Raw genomic sequence first — 21,567 nt, 5'->3', positions numbered from 1 at the left:
TCTCTCTCTGTCTCAAAAAGAAATAAACATTAAAAAAAATTTTTTAGAGAATAATAAGCAAGAGAGATTTTTTTTTGTAAATGTCCAAAACATGCACCATAACTAAATTTTGTTAGTCATGTGTATAACACGGAATAACCGTTGCCATTAACCATTTTCTCAACCAGAAAGTCTATATGTATTTCCTTTACTAAGAGTAATGAAATATTTACCTGAATGTTATAGTCACAAGCAAACTCAGTTACTTAAAATTAAATGTTCTGTGGTATATTTTCACTTCCAATTTTGCTTGAAGGAAAAATCCAGAAAATTGGAAAAAAGTAACAACTTGCTAGGCTGTGGAGCTCTTTACAGTATAAGACGCATAATGAAATTCTTAAAAGTAGAGTTATACATGTTTAATTTTTTTTTTAAGCAATCAACTCACTGACTTTGTCTCTCAAAATACATACAGCATGTCATATGTTTTCTAAAGGCATCTGTCCTTTGGGAAATTTTTCTCTTGCTTTTTCTCTAAAAGCTTGGCAGTGTTTGGTTTTGTTTTTGCTTTTTGTTTTTCTTCTATCTGCCTCTTGACACTTTTGAGCACAGAAAAGACAACACAGAGTGCTCTGGAAGAGTTTTTTTTTTTGTTTTCATTTCTGTTCTTTTATGGCACCCCGATAGCATGACGTGACTTTGGAAATCAATTCTGTGCTGTGCGAACAGGTATAAAATGAAAAGTTCCTGCCCTGTGTTCAGAAAACTGTGTTAGTTCTATTGCAGCCGTCTTGCATTCTCCCCTGTGTCATTGTACAGGCACAGAAATAATCCCCAGCACGGTCTGGGGCAACAGCCAAAGGGAATTGTCTAAAACAGCAGATCCCTGGAGGGAGAAGAGGCTTGGGAGGTGATGAGAAAAGCAGCAATCAATCAATAAAATATAAAAGCCTGCACATGAATTCTTGCTTACTTACAGATACATACTTAATGTATGTTTCCATAGGTCTTTTTGTCTTCCTTATATAATCTGCTCATACCCACTGCAGAAAATTTATAAAAATACGCAAAAGAAAAAAAAATCATTCATAATCTGACTCCCAAGAGATGATCACCATAATCATTTTCACACATTTCGTTCTGGCCTCTTAACCTATTCACAGTTATTTTTTAGAAATATATACAAGATACATATAAAATACACGAATTTACACAGAACGGTTGTTTACTAAAGAAGATATATATATATAAGACACAATTCCATACATAGAGTAAAATCTGTGAATAGCAGGGTTTTTAGCAACTGCATAATGGCTCATGTTTTTTATGCGATATTATTCATTCGTTTCCTTAAAGCTAACCAGTTCTTTGCTCCGTATTTTAAATTGTTCACTTTTTATGTTTTTTTGTTTTTCCTGTCCATTCCCATACTTAGCAAGCATGATAAAAGTCAGCAGGGAATAGAACTACCAGGTCACCTAGTCGTGAATGATTCAAAGTAATAATAAACAGAACCTCAAAATTCTATTTGTAAGTAACAATTTTGCCAGCGAACTATACAGCTTTAATTAATACAACTCAGTGGCTGAATATGGAAATCAGCAGTAAGAATGAAGAATGCTCATGGACCAGTAGGCCCAGTGAGGACCGGTAAAACATCAGGGGGCCACGTCCTGGCTTTTGACTCGGGGACAGACACTAGAGGACCAGACTGCCAAGATCAAATAGCCAGGTCAAGAAAGCAAGCAGACAAGTCATTAAGATTTGACCCTGAAACTGGGGCCAAACTTACAGTGCAGTATATAAACCGGGGAGAGAGGGTAAGAGGGTGAGAACAGAGAAGAAGACAGAAAATAGCAGAAGAGGAAGGAGGGAGAGGGTGTGGGGAAAGCATGAAAGCAGGAATGGATGAAGCCAGCCACGGGAGTTGAGCTGGGGCACATGGTAAGTATGGGACGTGCTGGGCCGGCCTGGGACACCCACAGACACCCCCGCCTGGCCAGCTGGCAAGGGACAAGGTCATGAGCATCTGCCTACGGGTCCCCAGGACTCGACAGCCAGGGAGTGGAAAAGTGATACATTCTCATGGCCTGAGAGCAGGAGGTCAGATTAGAGGGCAGGAGCCCAGACGCTGGAAGCTGGAACAGCACAGCCAGGAATCAGGGATCAAACGACAGAGTGACAAACCCATCAGTGACACCAAGGAGTCCACAGGTGCTGGTGAAAAGCAGAGTCATTTTCCATAAACAGGCGATTGTTGATTAGGCAGCATGCAACATATGTACCACGGACATCTGCCCTCAAAAAAAAAAAAATAGTAATAATACGCCAAAGAGCTTAAACACTAGAAAACCAGTGAGTGTGATAAAGCAGGTGCTAATAAAAAGCTGTGGACGTTGAGACAAAGAAGGCGTCTCTCCCAAGTGAAGAGTCCGGCCCCTCGGGGCTGACTCCCATGGATCAGATGCCGTGAGCAGAAGTGACTTTCCACGGAGTCAGAGCAGCTCAGGGAAGGCCACTCTTGCACGCCGGGCTGAGGCCAAGTTCGGAAGCGGTGCCCACAGCAGGGCTGAGCCTGAGGGCAAGGTTAAACCAAAGCGTCTGTTGGCAAAGGGGTTCAGGGGCACAAGCCAGACAAACGAGGCCACCAGCTGTGACAGACACGAATCAAAGGCAAGGACGGACCTTCCCACCAGGAAACAGGAGACTGATGATGGAGTATTAGGCCAAGTCTGAGAAGAACAGTCACTTTTTTTTTTTTTAAAGGTTCTGGTATTTCCTCTGAAAGTATCTATGTGTGTTTAAAAGATGTATCTACTGGGATGCCTGGGTAGCCCAGTCAGTTGAGACTCAGACTCTTGATTTCAGTCCAGATCATGAGCCCCGGGTCGTGGGATCAAGCCCCGTGTCAGGCTCTGTGCTGAGTATGGAGCCTGCTTGAGATTCTCTCTCTCTCTCTCTCTCTCTCTCTCTCTCTCTCTCTCTGCTGCTCTCCCCTGCTTGCACCTGCTCGAGTTCTCTCTCCCTCTGTCTCTCTAAAAAATAAACTTAAGGGCACCTGGGTGGCTCAACCGGTTAAGCGCCAGACTTCAGTTCAGGTCATGATCTCACGGTTCACGGGTTCAAGTCCCGTGTTGGGCTCTGTGCTGACAGCTCAGAGACTGGAGCCTGCTTCAGATTCTGTGTCTCCCTCTCTCTCTGTCCCTCACCCCGCTCACACTCTGTCTCTTCTCTCGAAAATAATAAACATTAAAAAAAAGTTTTAATAAAATTAAAAAATTAAAAAATAGCACCTGGGTGGTTCAGTCAGTTAAGCATCCAACCTCAGCTCAGGACGTGATCTCGAGGTTCATGAGTTTGAGCCCTGCTTTGGGCTCTGCGCTGACAGTGTGGAATCAGCTTGGGATTCTCTCTCTCTCCCTGTCTCTCTGCCCCTCCTCCACCTGCACTTTCTCTCTCAAAGTAACAAATAAACTTAAAATTTTTAATTTAATTGCATTTAAAATTTAAGAAAAGATGTGTCTACTTGCTAAGTAATTAGGAAAGGAACATCCACCACGTGCAAGGAGAGGAATTAACCCTCTCCTACCTCACCTCCAAGTTAACTGGGATTAATAACCCTTCACTCAGGACCGTTTCCATTATCGGGAGAGAAATGCCTACTCCCCTCTGCGCCCTTTAATGCCATCCAGCCCTGCCTTCCTGCCCCTCCTCCGTTCTGGCCACCTCTCCCAGGCCACTGGATTCCGAAACACCGCAAGCCTTGTCCTCTCCCTGGGATCTCACATACTGGCACGCTCCCTCCTTCTTGTCCGGTTCGTCCTTTTTTATTCTTCGAGGCCCCTTGAAAAGTCATCTCGGTTTTAAGATCATTCAAGTCTTTGTTACCTTCTCTGTTTTCTGTTTCCTCAACGAGTCTTTAAAAAAGAAAGGCCACATCGTTCTTACTTATCAAGATATCCCCAGTGCCTGTCTCAGAGCAGACCCCTTGTGAACACGTTCTCCATGACGGCATCTCACACACGGAGAATGCATTTTGATGAAAAATGCAGCTTCTAAAATGACATTTCTTTTTCATAACACTCGAAACCATCGTCTTAGAACTATGCAAAAAGTAATACTCCTGCACAGTATCAAATGACTTTGTTCATATTTTAACCTGTCCTGAGCAACAAAGTAACTCAAGTCCCCAAAATGGGGTTAATCTGGCCAATGCTAGAGTGTTGTTATCGTTGGTTTAAGTTTATCTGGAAGCTACTCTGTAGCAAGAAAAATGTCTCATTCATATTTGTGTTATTCGTGCCGAGGAAGGCACCTGGCGATTCATAGGTGCTCAGTTAATGTGTTTTCCATTAAAAGTTTTTTCATTTTAAAGTAACATATGGGAGTTGTCGCTCAAAGTATAGGCTTACAGAAAGTGAGAAAACTTCCCTTCCATCCTCCAATACAATTCATCTCACAGAGGCAGGCGATGAGGACAGGTTGATGTATATTCTTTGATTTTCCACGCGCTTACGACCAAACATGCATATACACAAAGGGACTAGAGGCGCTGTTTCCTAACTCACTCAATATACTGTAGATAAGTTTGCGTATTTGCAAACATAGCTATGCTCCATGATTTTATGTAATCAGGTCCCTTCTTGTGGACACTTAGGTTTTTTCCACCATTAAAATTCAGGAAGCAATGAACATCTACCATTGCACCGTTAGGTGGGCATAAACACAGGATCAATTCCTAGACGTGGGATCACCAAGCCAATTACTATTAGATACGTCTTAAGCCACCAAATGGCTGTTATATACGTGACCCCTTGCACACCTTGGGGGTATCTATTTTTTTTTAATCTTTGCCAATCTGATAGGTGAAAACCAGTTGATGGTTTAAACCACCTTCGCGACGACTGAGGCTAAAACAGCTTTTCATACCATCAGCCGCCTTTTGTGTTTCTAAGTGAAGAAGACTCTCTGAGGCATCCATGCCAAGCAAGAGGCTAAGTGCCTGAGGGGGGATCTGAAGATCCCTGCTCGGGAGGCTGTCCACGTGAAGCCCCAACCACCATCTTGAGTTGAACTGGCCTAACTCATCCCTAACCCGACCCAGGCTACTGGACAATACGCTTCGTTGCTTAGTGCATGTTCATCATTTCCGCTGACATAACCCTCCATTATCGCTTGCCATGACCTTTAATAAGACCAGGGGCACCTGGGTCGCTCCGTCGGTTAAGTGTCCGACTCTTGATTTCAGCTCAGGTCATGATCTCACGGTTTGTGAGTTCGAGCCCCGCATGGCACTCCGTGCAGACAGCACAGAGCCTGATGGGGACTGTCTCTCTCCCTCTCTCTTTGCCCTTCCTGCTCTCTCTCTCTCTCTCAAAAAAATAAATAAATAAATAAATTTAAACATTTTTTTTTAAAGGCCAAATAAAAATACCAGTTGTCATTAGGAAGTAACATAGCTACTCCCCCCAGTGGTGCAAAGGGAGGACACAGAACAGAGGTGCTAAGCCAGGCTCTAGAGGGGCTGGACCCCTCTGCTGCTCATTCACTGTGAACGCGGGACACGCGGCTTCCCGTTCCTGAGCCTCAGCCTCCTCATCTGTAGTAACACTGACCCTGCAGAAATGCCGCGCGGGTAGGGATAATGTAAGCGCGGCCCTCGCGTCTTCACGCACACACAGCGCAAAAATGGAAATGGTTATTACTGCTGGCATGAGGCAGGGCATCCACGCGAAGCTGTGAACACCCCTCTGCAGGCAGCAGTTCTCACTTCACAGCAGGAATCCAGAAGGAGTGGAATATCCGCTCTCTGTCCCCACCGTGAATCACGACTACTATATCTAGCCATCTCAAGTGGCACTTCAGGTTGGGTGTCATCCTGGGGACGGCCGGTCCCCCACTGGCGCTACGTGCCCAGACCTGGACGGAACGTTCACGCTCACGCACCTCATCACCCCCAGTGCCTGCCCCGCACAGAGGACGGCCTGTCTCACAAAACACCTCCTAAGCGAAAGAATGAATGGCGTGCCCACGGGGAAGCTCTCCCACCATGGCTCTTTTCCTTCCTCCTTCAGAATCTGTTTAAACCAAGGGTTCCCGTTGGGACGAGCACTGGGTGTTGTGTGGAAACCAATCTGACAATAAATCTCATATTAAAAAATAATAATAATAATAAATAAATAAACTAAGGGTTCCCAGCCAGAGCACCATAGACGTTTGGAGTCTGAGAATTCTCAGAGGCTGCCTCCGTGAGATGAATTGTATTGGAGGATGGAAGGGAAGTTTTCTCACTTTCTGTAAGCCTATTCTTTGAGCGACAACTCCCATATGTTAATTTAAAATGAACAAACTTTTAATGGAAAACACATTAACTGAGCACCTATGAATTGCCAGGTGCCTTCCTCGGCACGAATAACACCAATATGAATGAGACATTTTTCTTGCTACAGAGTAGCTTCCAGATAAACTTAAAGCTTCCTTTAGAATCTGTTTAAACCAAGGGTTCCCGTTGGGACGAGCACTGGGTGTTGTGTGGAAACCAATTTGACAATAAATCTCATATTGAAAAATAATAATAATAAATAAATAAACTAAGGGTTCCCAGCCAGAGCACCATAGACGTTTGGAGTCTGAGAATTCTCTGTTAGTCGGAGTTCAGCACCCTTGCCCTCTAACCGCTACTACACACCTTCCCACCAAGCTGTGATAACTACATCAGGATCCAGGCGTTACCGAAAACCAAACCAAAACAAAAAAATCACCCCCAGTTACGAACAGCTGGTTTCGACGATAAGAAAAAGCCAAGTGTATTTTTGGAATCTACTTACGGCGTTCCTGATCCCAAAGCCGTTTTGAAAGCTGAGCGAATAATATAAGCCGTGAGTTAGCAAAGTAAGTCATCAGGGATCTTTACAACTGATCGGAGAATATTAACTGCCTGGGGCAAATCCGTCATTAGCTGCTGCTGATCCGGAGGGGGACACCGCATTAATAATTCAATAAAGGAAAAGGCTGCAGGCAATAAAACCTTAGGGTTATTTATTTAGCCAATTAGATTCATTTGCGGTGGCAACACGGCTTTTGTGAGTGTGAATAAACCATTTGTATTCTTCAGTTCATCAGGAAAACTGTACATCACAAATCTGCTCCTCTGCCCCTCAGCCGCAAGGTGTGAGAGAGGAGTGGTCCTCCAGCCCGTGGAGGAGGGAAGAACCATCTCACGAGTGCGCAGGCTCATAACTTACCTACCCACCTCGTGTGAAACAGACAGATGCACGACAAGTGTGTAAATTCACGTATTCAGCCCTCCGCTCCCTTCTAGCCTTCTATCCTCAATCCATGGCCAGACAGGGATGAATCACACCAGGTAAAATTTAGATCCACTGGCTGGTAGACAGGCACAGTTCATTACCGTTTAGCGATGAGCAATCCTAACCATGAAGAGACTGAAAAATGCCGTAGGAAACATACATCCAGTAGAATAAATGCAAGATCGTTCCTGTTTATGCTTTGCTCACAGTTTAGGGTAAGTTTATGTTTTGCTCACAGATCCTTGAAGGGGACCTTTTTTGGGGGGAGGGAGGTATTTTGGCTTAGGTCACAATGTGAAATGTGTCCCTGTCACTCTCTGGTTGTCAATCCAGAATTATCTCTGAGCCCGACAGACCATGATGGGCAAACTGAAAATATCACTATGAAAAAGACTATCTATTTACGCCTACATAGTTCTGTTCATTGGGACAAACCACTGGAAATTCTGCAGATGTCTGCTTCAACTATTGGAGATTTAGAGATTTTTCTTTTTTTTTTTTTTTTGGTCACTTACAACCTTAGCTTTTCCATTTCTAATCTATATTTCACTTCCTTTTCCCTTTCTCTCTCTCCTGACCTCTTTTTTGATTCCACTCATTTGTTTAGAGGCCAGATTTCATAATAACAGAGGTGTGCATGCTCTAAGGTTCCAGAAGGCCAGATGTTTACAGAAACCGGGGGCTCACTGAAAGGCCACAGACAAGGCTCCAATGAGGAGACGTCTTTGATCGCTGACTGGCGCTCCCATCTAAACAAAGAGCATGGCCCTGCACAACCCCCACCCCACCCTCGTGAAGGAGTCCTAATGCAGACATATCCATTTCAGCCTCCCTGGGGACGAGGGTCAGTCAAATGCCCCTGATAAAGGCACAACATGGAAAACCTATCTGCAAGCCATTTTGTTTCACTGAAATTGAACTGATGCTTCAGTAAGCAAAACATAGAGCCTCTGCCCCTCCTGAAATTTCACTGACCCCCCCCCCCCAAAATTAGCTTTGTCAACCCAAACATCCTTTGCCATCGCCCTTTAACATGCTACGGTTGTGACGGCCACGGCCAGCGCCACACAGGCAGGTGCACACGACAAGTGCTGAACAGAGGCGGATGCTCCCTCCACTGTGGTCATGGATACCCCCGCCCGCGGAAGGTCCGGACCAGCTTGCCACATTATGACACATGACACCTGGGAAAAACGTCTTAGCAACTCGACGCAATCACAGGGCCTCATGCCAGGGGAACTGGAGGTCCTCTAAGGCTCACAAGGAAAGAACTCAGGGCACAGACATTTTGGTGTCGGAAAGAGAACGATCAAGAGCACAAGACGCTACCTGAAGTGGGGCTCCCTAGAGGTCAGCGTCCTGGATGAGAGGGAGGGAAGAGGAGAAAGAGCCCATCACGGCCGTCCGGTAATAAGCGACACGGACACTGGTCACTGGAAGGCCATGGGGGCATCCAGTGGTGCGCCGGCCAGTGTTTAATGACCGGATTTCAGGAGAGCCGATGTCCACGATGCGCCCACCATAGCCTGCTTCATTCAGGCCACCAGAGGATGTCACTGAACACAGAAATGGAAAGAGACACACACAGTGGGCAGGGGCCCTGAGACCCACTTCCCTTGTTTGGCGATTTGCTCCATAAGGGGCTTCGCCTGGGCTTCAATGGGCTTATGATGATCATTTATTCTAGGGAATTAAATGGAGCCTCTTTCCTTTATCTCTCTCCATTTACCTTTGTAAAATTCTTAGGAATTTAAAAATTCATGAAGAGCACACATTCGCTTAAATCCCAGCTTCAAAGGACTATTCGTTATTTTTCCTGTTGTGACCCTATTGTATTAAACATTGCATGAAATTATCATGCCACTAATTTGGGTTCAGAAGCACTTTAGTTAACGGCATTTATTGACAAAAGGCGGTTCACCTTCTTATTCGGAGACTCCTAGGGTTCCCTCCACCTCCCCCTCCACCCTCCCTTCTCTCTCAGGTCCTCCTCCCCAACTCTGGTCCCCCCACCCCCTCCCTTTCTCCCTTTCCCTGGCCCCCCACCCCCTATCCCTCTCACACTCTTCTCTCAATATCTCAGGAAGGCAAACACCACCTACAACAAAAGCCTGAACAAAGCTCTGAGTGCAAAACAAACTTTGCAGGACCCTTGGAGACTTCATAGTTGGTGCCAAAAGCGAGTATCGCGGCACAAAAGGGTTACGCAAGCGAGTAAATTAGCAGCCACTTAAGTAAAGGCAGCTGACAAATTGTGGGAAAAGCCTAAATGTCCATCAACTGATGAATGGATAAAGAAATTATGGTTTATATACACAATGGAGTACTACGTGGCAATGAGAAAGAACGAAATATGGCCCTTTGTAGCAACGTGGATGGAACTGGAGAGTGTGATGCTAAGTGAAATAAGCCATCCAGAGAAAGACAGATACCATATGGTTTCACTCTTATGTGGATCCTGAGAAACTTAACAGGAACCCATGGGGGAGGGGAAGGAAAAAAAAAAAAAAGAGGTTAGAGTGGGAGAGAGCCAAAGCATAAGAGACCCTTAAAAACTGAGAACAAACTGAGGGCTGATGGGGGGTGGGAGAGAGGGGAGGGTGGGTGATGGGTATTGAGGAGGGCACGTTTTGGGATGAGCACTGGGTGTTGTATGGAAACCAATTTGACAATAAATTTCATATATTAAAAAAAAATTAAATATTTATAAAAAATAGATTTTCAAGTGAATGTGGTATTAAATCATTCAAAATGCATATTGAACAAAATAAAGAAATGACCTATTTTCCTATAAATAAATAAATAAATAAATAAAGGCAGCTGACAATGCTGCAGTAAGAATTCTGTGTCATTTCTCTCCTACCTCCTGGTTTCCCCTCGTCTTGGCGAGCACTAGCCAAGCCCTTACGTTACATTCTTCTATATTAAAAGGTTCAGAAGAGAAAAGCAAATCAGATCCAATGACTCAAAATCTTCAGGTACAAAACGAGTGTCGTTTAAAGGAAAAAAAAAAAAGCAGCTGCAAAGGGAACAGAGAGGAAAAAACATGAAAGATACAGATGATGTCAAGGGCGATTATGGCTTTTGGCTAATAGAGACCAAGGTGCCCACATGTGCATACATGGATACGAAGTTAACAGGACTCTAAATCTGACAATTCCTGGAAGAAAACTCTTTATTCACAAAATCATATTCAGCAAGACAGGGGTCCTACAAGTATTGGATCAAAATTCTGTCACTTAAGAGTAATAAGGAAAAGAGAGACTCAAATTGCTCAACTGAAGAACTGGAAATCTGAAATTGTTGATATTCCCAGATTTTTCAGAGAAAAAAGGAACAGATTCACAACTTGAAACCATTCAAATGCAGGCAATTTTATAGGAAATTTTTTTTCAAGGATTAAGGCAAAGTATTTACTCCGTGTCCCTCTCCCCAATACAAATGAAAGCCAGGGGCACCTGGATGGTTCAGACAGTTGATCATCTGACTCTTGATCTGGGCTCAGGTCAGGATCTCCCGGTTTGTGAGATCGAGCCCATGTCGGGCTCTGCAATGACAGGACAGACCTGCTTGGGATTCTCCCTCCCTCTCTCTCTCTCTCTCTGCCCCTCCCCTGCTTGCACTCTCTCTCAAAATAAATAAACACTGAAAAGTAAATAAATAAAATAAAAATAAAAGTGACGGCTATGTTTATAGTTTTTATAGTCATTTGACAAATATGTCAACAAGAATTAGCCCCTAACATCATTTCTTTGGCCTCCCACAGTCAGGAAAACATACAAGATTCTGTATGCGATCTCTGTGTTAACACACTGCTTCTTATGTAGCGTATCATCAGGAGGCTATAAGTAAACGGCTGACACAGTCAATACTCAGTATCTTTGAAGTTAATAATATTAAACAGAAACACTAAAAGAACTGTCATCAAAGAGCATGATTTAATAATATTGCCGAAGAATTATTTTTAAATCCCAAGCAGAGCACTAGAAGTAAGTCAGCAGACTTTATGGTATCCCATTTGAACTGATCACGTTTATGTTCATATGCTGGTATGTTTACTGTTAGAAATTCATTTGTTCCCAGTTAGGTGTTATCTGCATCATTCATTCAGTTAATTATTGCTCTGGCCGGAACGCGTGCGTGCCCTCCTCCTCAGATTCATTTGTGGAAGCCTAACCCCCAGGGTGATGGTTCCAGGAGGCAGGGCCTTTTGTGGTGATCAGGTCCCGAGGCGGAGCCCTCAGGAATGGACTCAGGCCATATAAGAGAGGTTCCCATGAGATCGCTCACCCTCTCTCTGCCATTTGAGAAAACCAGTAAGGGCGGTCTATGAAGCAGAACTCGGGCCCTTGCCAGACACCAAATCGGCCGGCACCTTGAGCCTGGACTTCCCAGCCTCCGGAGCTGTTGAGAAATTTCTGTTGTTTGTAAGCCACCCAGTATGGTATGGCATTTTGCTGTGGCAGCACGAATGAACTAAGGTAATGAGGAAGTTGGCATTCTTGGTACTATGTGAGTGAATTCCAATTCCAGGTCAACTACTACCGCTACATTTGATCCGGTTCTCAAGGTGGATGGTATCTGGTGCATCGGGAGCACGGGGACTCTAGGGAGCCCATGCTTCTGGGTCTGTAAAGTATGGGTCGTTCTCTCCTCTGCCCCCACCCTCCACCATACATCCACCTCCACAGACAGTGTGGCTTCTGCTCACCAGACATCGTGCGTCGGGCTGCCAGGTTTAAATACAAGATGTGCACTGAATTTGAAGGGCAGACGAGCAGCAGCACAGAGCTTTTAAGGTCAAATGTAAATTTCAGACAAACAGTGGATACTGTTGGGAGGGGTAAGTGCAGGACAGATGTCCACTGACACAAGTATGCACTGTTTACTTGAAGTGCAAATTCAAATGGGCATCCTGTATTTTTTCTGGCAACCCTAGGCTGAAGAGCCTGTGTGAACCCTCGTATCATCCAGGGTCCTGATCCTGGGTGGGACGCAAGATGGGCATCTGAGAACATGAACCTGCCCTCCCCCACTTCGCATCCTTGGACCTGGAAATGACAAAGGGTGTGTGCATTTAAAAGAAATTACTGTGGGTCATCCAGGTGGCTCAGTTGGTAAAGGGTCCGACTCTTGATTTCGGCTCACAGTTCGTGAGTTCGAGCCCCGCATGGGGCTCTGTGCTGACAGCATGGAACCCGCTTGGGATTCTCTCTCTCTCCCTTTCTCTCTGCCCCTACCCTACTTGCGAGCTCACTCTCTCTCAAAATAAATAAGCAAACTCTAAAAAAAAAGAAAAGGAAAAGAAAAGAAAATGTTTCATGGAAGTGCTTGGAAGACACAGAGAAACTGCAACATGGACGGGAAATCCTGAGGAATCCCTGAAAGAAAGACCCCTGTCTAGCTCCCCTAGACAGAAGAAATCCCAGCTTCAGATATAAATGAAAAAGATGGCTGGGAAACCCCATTCAGAACTGCTAAACGATGGTGCCTGCTACCCCCATCCTGGGTCAGGCAGCAGGAGCACCTGCTTCCCGGATGGATCCAGCAGGGTGAGCACCAGGGCAGAAGCACCAGGGGTGCCCTGAATGACCGTGACACTCAGGAGGCACCAGGGACCTGCTGTGTGCCCACCCCACCCACCCCATCCTCCTCAGTCAATGAACGCCAGCCATGAAAAGCACACATGCAGCCACAGGTAAAACACTGCAGCCTCTCAAGGTGACCTCATGACCAAGAGCAAACCAAAGTCAAGATCAGGAGACGCTCAGGTCATAATCTCACGGTTCATGGGTTCGAGCTCCACATTGGGCTCTGTGTGGACAGCACAGAGCCTTCTCAGGATTCTCTCTCTCCCTTTCTCTCAGTCTCTCTCTCTCTCTCTCTGAAAATAAATCAATAAACATTAAAAAAATCATTAAAAGGTAAGAAGGAACCAAAGAGCTACACGGCCCCTACACATTAATTCTTAGATATTTTCTATTTTTGCTGCCATCACAGGTAAAATCACATTATGTTGTTGTATATTAACCAGTTATTGCCAGGAAATAGAAAACTGTTGAGTCTTGCATATTTACTTTGCAACTTGGGACCGGACTAAATTCTCATTTCTTCTAACACATAGAACTGATTAACTTGTGGTTAGGGGTCAAAGACAAGGATTGATTTTACATTTTCCTATTTTCTTATCTTCCTTTTTTATCCAAAAAACTTCCAGTCCGGCACGGAAACAGCCAGCTTCCTTGTCTTTTTCCCACTGGTATTGGAAAGAAACTGGCCACCACCCACATTTCACGCGTGGCCTAGGGTGGTTCTGTTCTGCCTCAGTGATGCAGGAATGCACCATCAAATGCTCTCCTGGGAGGCTGCCTTATGCCCACTTGGGCTTGAATCGCCCGCTCTTACATGCTTCCTTTGACAGGCTGAACCAGCCCAGAAGGGCATCTGCACATGAACGGAAATCGAGCTGAAACAACCGCACCCCTCGACCACACTGCCAGGGACTTTACATCCTGCGTGGCATGTGAGTGGTACTTAGACAATCACCCCAGATGCAGAATACGCTGCCTTTCCCAGGTAAGTCTGTTGCGAAAGACTATTTTGGCCTATCATCTTTTTTTTTTAATTTTTTTAATGTTCATTTCTTTTTGAGAAAGAGACAGCATGAGCAGGGGAAGGGCAGAGAGAGAGACACATGCAGAACTCGAAGATGAACTGTCAGCACAGAGCCCGACGCGGAGCTCGAACCGTCGAACTATGAAATCATGACCTGAGCCGACGTTGGACACTCAACCAACTGAGCCACCCGGGCGTCCCTGGCCTATCATCTTCTGATGTGACTATACTCTGCTCTGTCCACAACATTATTCATGACTGCCCTCAGGTCCAGAAAAATCCATGACTGATGTCACCCCTGGGTCTGCTGCCATTGTCCATGTAGGGCATATGTCGGCACACATCTGAGTTCGATGTCCCCTCGTGACTCAATTCCTAAACTGCCCTGGTCTACACTCCCCACCGTGTTGTCTGTGTGTCCCTGATCACCAGTATTTATTTACAACATTTACTTGTTATATGCTGCGAACAAAATTTGCCCATCTCGGGGTCTTTTCTGCAAACCGAGAGATATTTAGGTCTATTCGAAATCCACCATTTGTTTAAATGTTAGAAATCTATAAAATTCCTTCCCAACTGAGTACGTTTTAGTATGAACTCTCCTCTTGGGTTCTTTGTCATTTTAACTCAACAGAGCCTTGTTTGCAAAAAGCGTCTTTTGAAATATTCACTGGTTGGTTAGTTGTTTTGATCGGTTTGGTTTCTGGTTGTTATTTTGAGTTCAGCTCCAGCGAGAAGTCACTTAATATTTTCATGATGATTAGCCCACGCTGAACAACGTGAAATTTGGGGGCAGGGCTCACACACCGTCTTCCCACAGGCTTTCCCGAGGTCCAGACAGGGAGGAGACACATACAGACATAACATCCAAACAGTGTCTGTCCATCAGAGGCCTCGACCCGGCTAGAAAAAACGAGATTTGAATGCAGAATTATGCGAACAACAATGGGTTTGCAGTGTCAGCTGCGACCGTAAGCTTTGATTGCCCAGGCATCCAACCTCCAAGAGAACTATCTCGGATAAACACGCTGCCAGCCACACAACAGGATTAAGAGTCAGGCCACCTCCTGATGGCAGCTCCTTTGTTTGAAAGAGATCAGGGTCAATTTTGATCACTATTTGTATCACTCATCAGTTCTCTTCCTGTACTTTAAATTCCCCCTCTTTCATTTCAAATCCACCAATAAAAAGTGAGCCCGTGAGCCCCAAGGCCCCCACCCACCCTCAACCCCAATAAAAGCAGGCCCCCAGGCCTGTGTGCTCTCTGACCCGTGACCTCGCTGGTGGCCCCGATTTCTGCTCGTAAGATATAAACCTCTATTTTTCAAAAGTTTCCTGATGGTTGATGCTGAAGGGTATCTTGCAATCATAATGGGAGCCACAGGGCTGGTCTAGTCTTGGTTTGGAAAGGGGGAAATGTCTGCGGGAAGCTCCCAGGGCTAGGGGAGAGGATCAGGTGAGTGTCCCCCGGTATTTCTAGCTGATGGCATTCCTATGGAGAGGCCGAGACAGGCACAAAACAGGTTTCCGTTACTTCTAAGGGAAATTGTTGGAAATTTTTAAAAAAACCAAAATGTTAGTTTTTTCATAAGACTTATCTGGAGATGCCATTACACAAAATGGCAGGTGTCATGCTCAGCCCAGAATACAAGAGTTTCTTTAGTTTTAATTAAAACTAAAATTAAGTTTAATTAAGTGCAGGGGCGTCTGAGCGGCTCAGTCGGTTGAACGTCCGACTCTTGATTTTGGCTCAGGTCATGAGCTCACGGTTGATGGGATCAAGCCCGGAGTTGGGCTCTAAGTTGACCGTGGGGAGTCTGCTTGGGATTTTCTCTCCTCTCTCCCTCTCTCTCTGCCCCTCCCCTGCTCATACTCTCTCTCTCTCTCTCTCTCTCTCTCTCTCTCTCTCAAAATAAAGACACCAATTTTTTTTAAAAACCTGTGCAAAAAGGAACAAAACCCCAGCCTTTCATAAAACACATACCTGTGCTGGCCTTTCTAGGAGCCAGGCCAGGCCCTAGGTCAGGTGAGACAGAAGGTAATCGAGAAGGTGCCATTGGGGAGAGAACCAGGGGGATCCGCGGAGATGCTGGTGACCGTATTTTGCCACCATGAGACAGAACGGGCTAGATATTGTGAATATGTCTGGTCCATCATACCTAATTTGAGTACCAGAAATATTGAGGAAAACCACTCTTCAAATAACATGTCCAAAATCATTCAAACAGAATAAAAAAGTGAAGGAGGTATTTAACACTTAAGAAATGAAAGTGCCCTTGGAGCAGAGCCGGAAGGAGGGCAGATGCAGCTCCAAATGGGAAAAACTGTGACCACCGCACGCTATCGACGAAAACGTTATTCCTAACACTATCACCTATTACGACTCAAAGCACAGATTTCTTTCTATCTAATAGCGTTACCTAAGTGATTATTTGCTTTATATCCCCTGCCTCCAAGTCCCACTCAAGATTTCCAATTTTTAGCCATGGAATGTTGAATTTCAGCTACCAACACCTTACCCTCGCACGCTGTCATGGGCACTTTCTTTCTCGCCGCGTGATTGTGTAAAAGCTAAACAAGTGAGCAGTTGGCAGAGCCTATTTGAAATACATTTATGAAAAAAAAAAAGAAATACATTTATGAGGAATCTGTAATTAAGGGAGGGAATGATCCTCACCCGCTCCCCAAACGAATTGAATTCTTTGGTTGGGACAATGTCCGTAGAATAATCCAACATATGTAAAATGTCTGAACGTATTTCTTCAAAGTAAGTGCACTTAACACAACTGTCAACTTTCTTCTGCTTGTTTGATAAAAAAGGAGTCACGTTTGCCATTTGAGAACATTAGGAGAGGCCCAGTTTGAATTCCTTCAAGGGCCCACACAGCAGAGAAGAGAAACAAGGCAAGTATAATAAGGCTTATTTAAACTGATGCCCATCCTTCCACTGGAGCTTTGGGAGACTAGAAGCCAGATTTTTAGAAGCAAGTCAGATAAGAAAGTAGATCATTGGGGCGCCTGGGTGGCTCAGTCGGTTAAACGTCCGACTTCGGCTCAGGTCATGATCTTGCAGTCCGTGAGTTCGAGCCCCGTGTCGGGCTCTGTGCTGACAGCTCGGAGCCTGGAGCCTGTTTCAGATTCCAGGTGTCCCTCTTTCTCTCTCCTCCCCTGCTCATGCTCTGTCTCTCTCTTCTCAAAAATAAATAAATGTTAAAAAAATTAAAAAAAAAAAAAGAAAGTAGATCATTTTCTTCTTTCATGTGATCCATCATTAATTTCTCTGAATTGGGGGGGGGGAACACCCAGTTAAACTAATTTCACGGTAAAATTGGGCTTGAGCATCAGTAGCTTTTATCTCAAAAGCGTTCATGAAAACAGATGTATTGGGGTTCAGCAGGTGAGCATCCGACCCTTGATTTTGGGTCAAGTCATGATCCCAGCATCATGGGATCCAGTCCTGTGCTGGGCTTGGAGCCTGCTTAAGATTCATTCTCTCTCTCTCTCTCTCTCTCTCTCTCTCTGCCCCTCCGCCACTCACACAAGAGTTCTCCTCTGCTCTCTAAAAATAAACATAAGAATGGGGCACCTGGGTGGCTCAGTGGGTTGAGCCTCTGACTTCGGTTGAGCGTCTGACTTCGGCTCGGGTCATGATCTCACAGCTCTGTGAGTTTGAGCCCCACATCGGGCTCTGTGCTGACGGCTTGGAGCCTGGAGCTCGCTTTGGATTCTGTGTCTCCCTCTCTCTGCCCCTAACTCACTCGCATTCTGTCTCTGTCTCTCTCAAAAATAAATAAACGTCAAAAACAAACATAAAAATAAATAAAGTAGATATGTGAGACATAAATAACTTCTTTCCTCTTACAGGTCAGTATCCAGGCACTGTGCTCACGTGGGCCAGCGTGGCACAGAACGGCATAACGTGGAGCTCCAAAAACAACCAGCTCGCGGGGCCCTGCCACGGACACCAGATCCCACCACTGGCTACGGGGAGAATGTGGCCGGCTGTCCCATGGCTCCTCGGGGAGAACCTACCCAGAGAGGGCTGCGGTGGCCTGTGGGTGCCATATCCCCTGGTGGACAGTGTCCTTGACTATCACCTCCCCTGTCACCCCAGCCTTAGACCCTGACGTTCTTCAGCTCCCCTCCCGGAACCGGTAAGCGGCAGTCGGCCCGCCACCAAAACTCTCCTTGCCTGCTGTCGCCCACACCTGCCTGTCCTTATGTCCTCTTCCAGGTGAAGAGAGTGGAGCCAAGGCTCCGTACCTTCTTCCTCAGCCTCGTGGGGTGGCTTGGATGACCGCGGTGTCAGAACCTAGTGGCAGATAACAGCAGAGAAACCTAGGAGTCTTCTGTCCCCAGCCACTGCCACGCCATCATCCTCAGGGCTCTGCCACACGTGGCCGTGTGGAAGCCTCCAGTTCAGCTTCGGTCAGAGGGGCTGCACTGGTATGACCTACTGATATGCCTCCGTTTCCCCCACCTGAGAAGCCCATCGCAGTACTCTGTCCACAGCAGACGTTCCACCTACATCAGGGCCTTTGAAGATCTTTCATATCTATATACCTTTCATATCTATATATACCTATATATCTATATATCGTGCAATTCAAAGTCACGAACGGATACAAACACGGGTAATTGTGAAGGAAAGCAAAAGTTGACGAACAGACAATAAGCATTGTCAAAACTGTCTGATCGAATTGAGGTTGAGGGGCCAGGGGCATCTGGGTGGCTCCCCCGATTGAGGGTCCAACTCTGGATTTCAGGTCAGGTCACGATCTCATGGTTCACGAGTTTGAGCCCCACATCAGTCAGCACAGAGCCCACTTGGGATTCCCTCTCTCTCCCTCTATCTCTGCCCCTACCCCACTTGCTCTCTCTCTCAAAATAAATAAATAAACTTAAAAATATTGTTTTAGAAAGTCAGGTTCAGATTTCTACCATCAACTTTCATGTTTTATTTTAATCGGCCCACCTTTAAATCGTCACTGCAAAAATAATGTTCACATTGAAAAAATAAACACAAAAAGAATTTAAAGGGAAGAAAAAAACTTATTGCCACTGTCATTTCACCCATCCGAAAAGGGCACACGGTGTCCTAAATTCTTATGGCTAAATTCAATGGTTCTGCAATCATGAGTAAAGAGCCTAATTCAGTGTATTTATTGAGAGAAGGAACCACAGTAAAATGAACTGATTGGCTATTAGTGGTCCTCGACTTCTAGAAAAACACTTGCCACACTCTTCATTGGCAAATCCGTTACCAGTCTTCCTGGAATACAGACAAAAGGCACATAGAAGCATCTATCAAACCCATCAGTTCGCTTGGAAAGTTCATCCATCCATTCTACAGCTTTTTATTAAGAGTATCAGACACCTCTCAAGATACTGAGGACCCATTGGTAACAAGTCAGGTAAATATATCCACTCTCAAGGAGCTTATGTTTTGGTAAGGGAAAAAAGAATAAACAAGATAATAAGTGAATGTCGTAATAAGTTCAAAAGTGGTAAGTTCGATGGAGAACAGTAATTGCCTGTTGACCACTTTCTCTACGCAAGGCTTTGTGAACACATTACCAAGGAGGCGTTATTGACACCTTTTCTGGAAGAGAAAATTGAGGCGCAGGATGACGAAGACACCAACATGCTTAAGTTCACACAAATGGGAAGTGCTGACGCAGGGATTCCAAGTCACATCTACAAAACATCACACAGTGTTTGTCTAATCATTCTTCTACGGGACTCGTGGGCAATCCTGAAAGAGACCTCATCAACTATCTGAGTGGGGACACCAGGCGTCACGCTCACTGCTATCTGGGGAAGAAGTTAACACATGGGAGTTGGACACCACGTGGCCCCATGTCCACCGAACTCCCAACACTCAAGCTCTCCTCACCGTCTCCTTGCGTCTGCAACAGCCTAATTCCCTCTGCTTTGTATTTTTACAGAAATCCTTATTCATGAGAAAGTCACATTAAAGAGACTTCTGAAGGCATACCGTCATTCACAATGTCTAAACCGCGAGGTTAAAAAGACGCCCTTCAATAGGTGAACGGGGAAAGAAACTGTGGTCCATCCAGACAGAGGCATATTATTCAGCACAAGAAGAAAATAAGCCGTCAAGCCGAAGAGACTTGAAGAAACCCTAAATGCAGGTTACTAGGTGAAAGAATCCAATCTTCAAAGGCTACACGCTGTATGATCTAACTATAGTTGACGACACTCTGGAAATGACAAAACTATAGAGATGATAAAAAGATTAGTGCTTCCCGGAGGTTAGGGGGGTAGGGAAGAACAAATACGTGTAGCACAGAGGATGTTTTAGTGCAGCGAAATGATGCGCATAAAACTAAAATGACAGACGCGCCATCACACATTTGTCAAAACCTAGCGAATGTGCAACACCAAAAGTGAGCCCTAATGTAGACCATGAGATGTCAACATAAGTTCTTGCATTGTACCAAATGTATCCCTCCTATGTGGGATCCTGATGGCAGGGGAGCCACTGGGGATGTACGGGGGCCAAGGGGTAAGAGGGAATTCTGGACTTTGTGTGCAATTTTGCTGTGCACCTAAAAAAACAGTCTCTCAATTAATAAGTATATATAAACAAGCATTAAAAAGCATATTGTCATCACCTCTACTAGTGTTTATTCAGAAATTTACAAAATCACGGGCACCTGGATGGCTCAGTCAGTTGAGCATCCCACTCTCGATGTAGACGCCAATCGTGATCTCACAGTTGTGGGATTGAGCCTTGCATCAGGCTCTGTGCTGGGTGTGCGGCCTGTTTGGGATTCTCTCTCTCCCTCTCCTATTACCAGCCCCCTCCACACACTCTCTCTGTCTACAGAAACAATAAATGAATAAAATAAAAAGAGAAAGAAAGTCTCACATATTTTTTTCAAGATGGCTTCCTCTCTACTTCCTCTCTACCTTCCTCTCCATCACATGCCTAGTTTGATTACTGCAAGAGTCCCCAAGAATGATGCCCTGGTAGCATTAATAATTAATTATTAACCTATTTATTTCTATGGGGAGAATGTCAGTAGAGTCTATTTATAAAACAGAACTAACTAAAAGCCATGGAGACAAGGGAACAAGGAGAGAAAAATCTCATTAGGGCCTGATAATGGGATTAAAGTTATTTTCCTCCAGACTACAAATATGCGAAGTCAAGTCGCTTTTGCTGTGTTCTCTCTTCTTAGAAATGTGGGCTATGTCCTTGCGTGGAACTTTCCCCATGCTACACTGTCTGTGGCTCACGGGAAACAACCGTGGAAAATACTCACACGACGGCAGCTTTGACTCAGTGCCAGCATGAGGCCAGCACCCCGCGAAGGGACACACACGCCAGAAGTGGCTCAGAACTGACCTTTATAGAGATGGAAATGTTTGAAAGAATGTTTTCTAGCAGTGAGCCAACAAATTATCCATTTGATTTCGTCTCCCACTGTGCCCGGGGTTCAATGCAACAGATGCAGGGTTATCACACCTTTAACAAGTACAATCTATGGCTGGCATGTGCCAAATATTGGGCCTATTTTTAGTTAATTTTTTAACGTTTATTTATTTTTGAGAGAGATAAACAGCCAGCGCACACGAGGGAGAGGGGCAGAGAGAGAGGGAGACACAGAACCTGAAGGAGGCTCCAGGCTCTGAG

The 21,567-nt window shown here is 45.2% G+C and overlaps 1 protein-coding gene across 2 annotated transcripts in view; it reads right to left on the bottom strand.

Moving 5' to 3' along the window:
- The window catches only part of SEMA5A (semaphorin 5A), a 476,129-nt gene that overhangs the window by 398,458 nt on the left and 56,104 nt on the right, over positions 1-21,567 (bottom strand). The gene's annotated exons all lie outside the window — the stretch shown is intronic.

This window comes from Prionailurus viverrinus, chromosome A1, assembly GCF_022837055.1.
Source record: "Prionailurus viverrinus isolate Anna chromosome A1, UM_Priviv_1.0, whole genome shotgun sequence".
Lineage (NCBI taxonomy): Eukaryota > Metazoa > Chordata > Mammalia > Carnivora > Felidae > Prionailurus > Prionailurus viverrinus.
This window is presented reverse-complemented; position numbering and strand designations above follow the sequence as displayed.